Below are 6983 nucleotides of genomic sequence, written 5' to 3' on the forward strand. Positions count from 1 at the left end.
TTTGATTTTGTTTATTTTTGGTTTTGTTTTCTTTTTTCTCAGAGAAAGACAGCTAAATTCCATTCTCATAGGCTCAGGACTGTGAAATGCCATCATGGGGAAGGGTGACACAAAGATGATGACCTTTTCGAGCCATGTTCAGTGTTTGAACATTTCAAGTGCAGCTCATTGTGCTCATTCTTTTTCTTTTTCTCTTTTTTCTTTTCTCTTATACCACTGGACTGTAGTCCTTATAGAGGTTAGTATCTTTTGGCTTCTTCCTCTGTGGATTTTCTCAGATGTCGGAATGCACAACATAAATGGCACTTTAAAGAAAAGATGGATATACAGATTTTTGTATGAAAACATAGATTTTTATTTTTTTTTCCTTCTGGCCATTAGAACTCTGGCTGGACAATTGTGTGTTGGGGTGTGTTCCTAATCAGTTGTAATTAATTGGATTTAAGTTCTGTATGTCCCATCCTCCCCTTTATGTTAAAAGTGGTTCTGCCCAGTTTGTCTCCTCCCCTGAACCCCTGTCTGTTTTCTTATCACCTCCCCTGTTGTCCCAGCAACCATTGTATCCTTTGTACTGTCCCTCCCTGGCGCCCTGCCTGTCACTCGGCAACCCATCCCTTTCCTCGAGAACCTTCTCTCCAGGGAGTCGAGTGATTGGTTCAGGGGCCAGGGCTCCTAACCAGGATACCCCAGGTTGGTCAAGCCAACTTGTCAATTCCCTCTTGCCATTACCCCCTGGTCCTCTATTGGTTGGAGGCCAGGCCCCTCCTTTGTACCCACCCCTCTTTAAAAGTGACTGTAGCCTTGTTAACTTTGCCTTCTGGACATCCTTGCTCCTCCAGCTCCCTATCCCTCAATAAACCCAGTTCCTCCAGGAGTCAGAGTCCGCCTTTTATCTCTTCTGCCAGAGCTAGCCAAGGCCTTCTAAGGCACACGATCTCTGTCACCGAGGATCAGAGAGTGTGCGCTTTCAGCACTGCAGCTCGGGTGCCATCGGGCTCGGCTGGGCCGCCCTGAAGAGGGACACACGCGGCTGCAATTATGTAATTTTTTTTTCTTCCCAGCAAAAAAAGATGGCCAAGCTGAGCTTTTCTTCCGAGTGTCAAGAAGTTCCACTTCTTACAGAGCCACTCTTCAGTTTTTCCTTGGGATATTTTTGTCCCTTTGCGTTTTTCAAAAATTACATCATCTTGAAAGCAATAGAACATGGGCTTAGTTTTAATCCAATAACTTTATAAAGTACTTTTTCCACAGTACTATTACAAATTGTATTTTTGACAGCTTCAGAATCATATTTACTTCATGAACTTGTTTAAGAGATTAGATCAGCACTGCAAGTTTTATTGTTTTGTTGATTTCTTTTTTGTGGTAATGTAATTGACAGGAGCTGATAAGCCTGTAAACTCAAAAGTAAATATTGAGTGTACTTCCAAACTAATAGCCCATTCATCTTCATCTGCAGTGTTGTCTGTTGTCCCTGTGAGGAATTGCTCTGAGCTAGTGGTGCTCTTTCTCCTGATATGAAGTCTGTGCTTACACCTATGTACTTTTACAGAAGTATTTAAGTATTTTCTGTTGCATATTTTCCAAAATACAGACTTTCAAGCTCATAATATTTTTATTGTCTACTTTACCAATGTTTTCAGCCCTGATTTTCAGAGAATAGCTTTGTGCCCCAAATGAGTGGCACAATAACATCTGCCTCTACCGCTCTTTTTTCATGGTTATTCTGTATATTACTACTTCACCAAAGTTTGTCCTGTAGACCTCCTCTAAATTTTCTTGTCCTGGATCCCAACACAGCACCAAAATAGTAAAGATGAATTTGTTTTCTATAAAAGATAAGGTTTTTATGATTGTCATAAGTCATTAAGAAAATAAAAATGTTCCAGTTCTACTCAGAGTAGAAAAGGTATCCAACTATTTTTTTTCTTAAATTAAGAACATAATCCGGAACAGTGCTTCAAAGCTATATTTCATCTTTTTTAGTTGGATTCTTTGTGATAAAGAAGAAAGTAATGTTTAAATTTGTTCTAGTTACCACCTATGTTCCCTAGGAGTTTGAGCCAAATGGCTTGCAGTCTGGAGTCCCTGCTTGACCCATCTTGCAAAACTAAGATTCTTTAAGGGCACATCAGAGGCTTGATTCTTTCCTTCTGTTCATGAGCCCAGCTTGTCTCAGTTTAGCAGCCATCTCTCCAGCTGCCTTTTTGTGTGCCTGATTGAGAAAGGATCTCCATCTGTTTTAATTGTATTTCCTAAGTTATAGGAATCATGCCACAGATATATCAGTCATGGGCAAATTTAACAGGAATCTACCAATCCCTTTTTTACTGCTTGATCTGTATTAGTGTGTTTTTCTTGTGCCCAGAGTCTAAATTAAACTAAAATCAGTGAAAGAAAATGGAAATGCTTCCTGTAAGAATATAAACAAATATATCAGGATTTCAGAGCAAAAAGAAGCAGAAAAATTGTCAATTGTCTCTTCACTATGAAAGATTCTCATAGAGACTAAGATGATGGGTTGTTACATCTTAATATATTTAACTCTCCTCTTTTTGTGCTGACACTCTTAGGGGCATCACTCTTGAAGATAGATTGCCTTGTAAATATTTTAAAATAAAGTAATGACTGTATTCTCAGCTACTGATTACCTGAAGCTAGCTTCTAGAAAATTGGACTGAAAGTAAGTCTAGTTTATGAAAAGACCTCAGTGTTTATGATATTGTACAGTTGCAAAAGGAGGTTATCATTGTACTTCAAACATTCATCATGGTAAGTGCAGAAAATAAATCATCCTGACTGCAGAAACACTATTTTATGGCTATAATTTACTAGACTGTAAATTACCTTCTTGGAAAACATACTTTTAGTCTGGAAATCTCTTACAAGGAATCTTTATGATCTCATTAGGTTTCCCCTTTGCGGCAGAAATTTAAATAATTTAGGTTTTGATTACTAATTCATAGCAAAGTAATTTGGGAATGTTTACATTTTATAAAGCTCATCCATTGAATTATTTATCATCTGATATAATTTCAATAGGCATTTGTTAAATTTTTCATGCTTTACGTACGATGCCATTAGCACAACAATACCCCACAGTTTAGATATTGCGGAGAAGCTCTGTATATTAAGCAAAAAAATGCAAATGAGTATTTTGAAGCAATATAATATAACTTTGTTGTCCCTTCTAATTCTACTTCCCCACATACCTTGTTGATAATTTGTACTGTAACCTTGTACTACATTCAGCACTGCAAACTGCTAGCAATATGGAAAGAGAATAAAATGTGTAATACTTCTGACAAGAGGGATTTATAGTGGCTACTTAATCTTGTTTGCAGCAGCAGAACTTGTCTTGTTTCTAGGGAAGTGCTTGGCGAATCATCTTAAAGGTGAAACATAATTTAATGAGGCATCACTGTGAACAACAAGAAAACTTGTTTCTTGTAGTTAGATATGAGGTCAAGGGACAAAGGGTGCATGAGTGTGAGGAGGATTAGTGATAGTGTGTGATGGTAGCGGGCTGCACAGCCTTCTATTGGGTGAGATGCAATCCCAGAGCTTTTGTGTAAGCATGGTGTGACTAAGCAACAGCAAGAAAAAGCAATTTGGATTGCTTGCTTATGTATTGCTGTGAATAACATAGAATCCCTTCCTATGGGCATTTATTGAAATATAATTATTTCAAAAAATGTTATTCCACTAATGCAAACTAGAAGAGCTTGTGTGGTCAGGTTCAGTGTCAGCATGTGCAGCAGAACTTGGCCAGTGCTGATATTTGGATTGACTGTTTATTTCTGTTTTGCTTTCATTCATTAAACACCATCTTTGAACATGCAAGTTATTAGAAATGCTTCATTGAATTTGAAGCCAGGTCAAATAATATTCATAGGGTTGCTTGCCTAAAATCACACTGTAATGCATATCATTACTGCTTATTGGCAAATAATAGTAATATTGCTATAGGTTACTGTGCTGCAGATTACTTCTACCTGTTGCTTGAATACAAGATTTGGAACAGATACAGATTGAGAGATAAAAACCTAAGGAATTGTTTACTCTTTTTTTTTTTTTTTTTCACTTTAAGTCTCAAATGAGAAATCCAGTGTGTAAGCTTGGTCCACTTTAGTGGTTCTAAAGTGAACCTTTAGAAGGTTCACTTTACTTTATGCATGACCTTTACTGGAAGAGGAAGGTAGACCTCAAGGTTGTTCTCTTGTTGACCCCAAGGATATTCTCTAGTGGGGTGTGTTTAAGCTACAAGAAAGATTCTCTGTTTGAATAAAAATTTGTCAGGGAGCTTGTGATTCTTGTACTCTACAGCCCGGATTTGCTAATGTGCCAGCATTTTCTTTTTATTTGTTGAACACAGGGATTTGGCAATCTTTTCATAAACCTTTTTATTTTCACATGAGTACTTCAGAATATGATTCTTCTTTCTTGCTCATACTAAAGAATTTCCAGTTTTGATTTGCTTTGTATTGAAGAAGACTCCCTAAGGACAAAGATGATAGGCTGTAGGTAGAGGTTCTACTGTGCAGAGTCTTGATCTGAGAGAAAGCTGGGTAATGGCAGAGGTCAGCTCTGGTGATTGGAGACTGTAGAAGGTATAAAAACCAAATTAATAAGTTTGGGGCTGGACTTGTCTGGGATAAAACAGTCAGAGGTTGCCAACTGGTTGTGTGTTGGTTTATTTTTTTAAAATGATGTGGGGAAGAACAAGGAGCGGAATCCAAAAGTGCCTTTTTGATTTCTAACATTCCTCTTCTTCACCAAAAATAGCTTGATAGACTACCTAATCTGTAGCTAATTTACACGTATTTTTTTCTTAAGAAGAAAAAAGTCATATAAGTTACAGACCATAGGGCATGAAAAAACCCCTGTTTGACATACAAGAAAATGAAAAAGCTGTGAAAATATAGGACCAATGGTAAGCCTGTAATAAGCCCTTTAAAATTTGTATTCATTACACGGGAATTTACTCCACATCCACTAGCATGCTAGTGTTAGATAGTCTTCAGTGTGGGTCAGATTTCTGCATTTCAGAAGCAGAAAATGGTAACAGTAGATGTGCCATATTAATGTTCAGACCACTTTTAGGCAGGATAGCTGTACATGTGCCCAGTGGGATCACTGTCATAGACTGGGGATAAGTTTGTTTATAATGAAAGATTGTATATTTTAACAACTCTGACCTCAGTCCTAACCCCTTACATACTGTAGGACTAATTTAAGAAAACACTAGTGAATTTGAAATCTGGACAGACTTCAAAACTTCTACAGAGTTCCTGACCTTGATAAGGATTTTAGCATGTAAAGCCTGAGAGATTATTCCTCCCTTTTGCTGTATAATGATGCCTTAGTATAGGAAGTTCCATTCCTTAATTAAGTATAAAAGCAAAAGTTGGGCCTTTTTAAAGCATTCAATACTTTACTTTCAAGAGAAATGGCTTGAATGTGAAAATATTTTTGTGCTCACTGCTGTCATTACTTTAGTGGTGATGAGGCCAGCTTTGACTGCCCTTATGAAGCTTGCTGGTCACAGCTGATCATGAAAGTTAAACCCTGCTTGCATATGGTATGGCCTTTGTGGCTTAACAGCCTCATGTGAACAAGATAATTCCAGATCAAATCCTTTTCATTCATTGCTCTGATGCATTCACTTACTAAAAATGTATGTTAGGGGAAAACATGCCACTGAACAAGTTATGCAATTGCAATTATTGGGAGATGTGAAAAAAAATCTGTAAAAAATGAAGTGTTCTCGATGGCATTTTACAGGAAGCAGTGTGGCCTCTTTTGTACAGAACAATCATGATTGTGTCATGAAGGATTCTAGTTTTCAGCCCTTCAGTTCTGGGCATCAATCCTGGGTGAAGGAGAAGGAGTAGAGAAATTATTTGCAGGAAGAACTCAGGCAGTTATTACTTACACAGCAGGGCTAGGGCTTCTGCAGTTTTCTACATATTTATTTCAAATTCTCCTCAGGATGCACTTGGAATTTTTGTCTTCGGTCTTCGAAGATATTGAGGATGATATGTATACAAGTATGTAGATTGTATATATTCTATACTTGTATACATTAAATGACATGCATACAGTTATGTGGATCTAGACCTAAGATTTCAGTCCTGAAAAATCCTGCTCTTACTTAAACTTCATATTGCAGGAAAATGTTTTGACTCATATAGAATCAGAGTATTAGGATGAAATTTGATACTTTGCCATTGCTCTTAGTATTTTTATTCTTCAAACTTAAACACTAGGGTACAATGATAGTGTTTGCTTCCAGTTTTCTAACATACTGGAGACCTGTGTGCTATCTCTGTAACCGTAGCTGTCAAATTCACGGAAAACAATAGATTAATACTTGCTTGCTTAGGAAAGAAAAAGTCATCAATCTTATTTAAAACAAAATTATTTATTTTCCAAATGTTCATAGATCTTATTAATTTTAGCCATGTGACCATGGCTTTGTATCTTTGAAAAAAAAAAAAAAACAAACCAAAAAAAAAGAGGAATTTTTCTTTGACTTAGATCTGTTGTAAAAATTTGTTGTCAAAATCTGTCCACAGAGGTCAGCTGAGTCACTGATTTACATAGATTTTGGATTTTCACTGGTTTTGATTTAAATGATGCCATTACTTATTGCTTTCCCTGCCACTTGTATTATATGTATGAGTAGGAAGAAGAGGGTTTCTCTGCAAACAGAAAAAAATGACTGGGGGGACCTTGTCTTTCTGCTATAATGAGCACTTAGCAAGGTGATCTTTGACAGAAGGATTGCTAAATAACATTGTCAAAAAAGCTTTACTTTTTGAGAATATTTACTTTTAAGGCATTAGTGGCATTGTGAGAATAGGTACAAGATGAGCAAAAAGCCCTTGAAAAATGATGTTTGTGTCACTTACTTTTAATTAAAAATCAGAACTTGGGCAAAACCAGAAAAGCTTATTGTAAGATCAAACCAAGTTGAAGAC

This window comes from Pyrgilauda ruficollis, unplaced genomic scaffold (genome assembly GCF_017590135.1).
Source record: "Pyrgilauda ruficollis isolate IOZ18807 unplaced genomic scaffold, ASM1759013v1 scaffold37, whole genome shotgun sequence".
In the NCBI taxonomy this organism is placed as follows: Eukaryota; Metazoa; Chordata; class Aves; order Passeriformes; family Passeridae; genus Pyrgilauda; species Pyrgilauda ruficollis.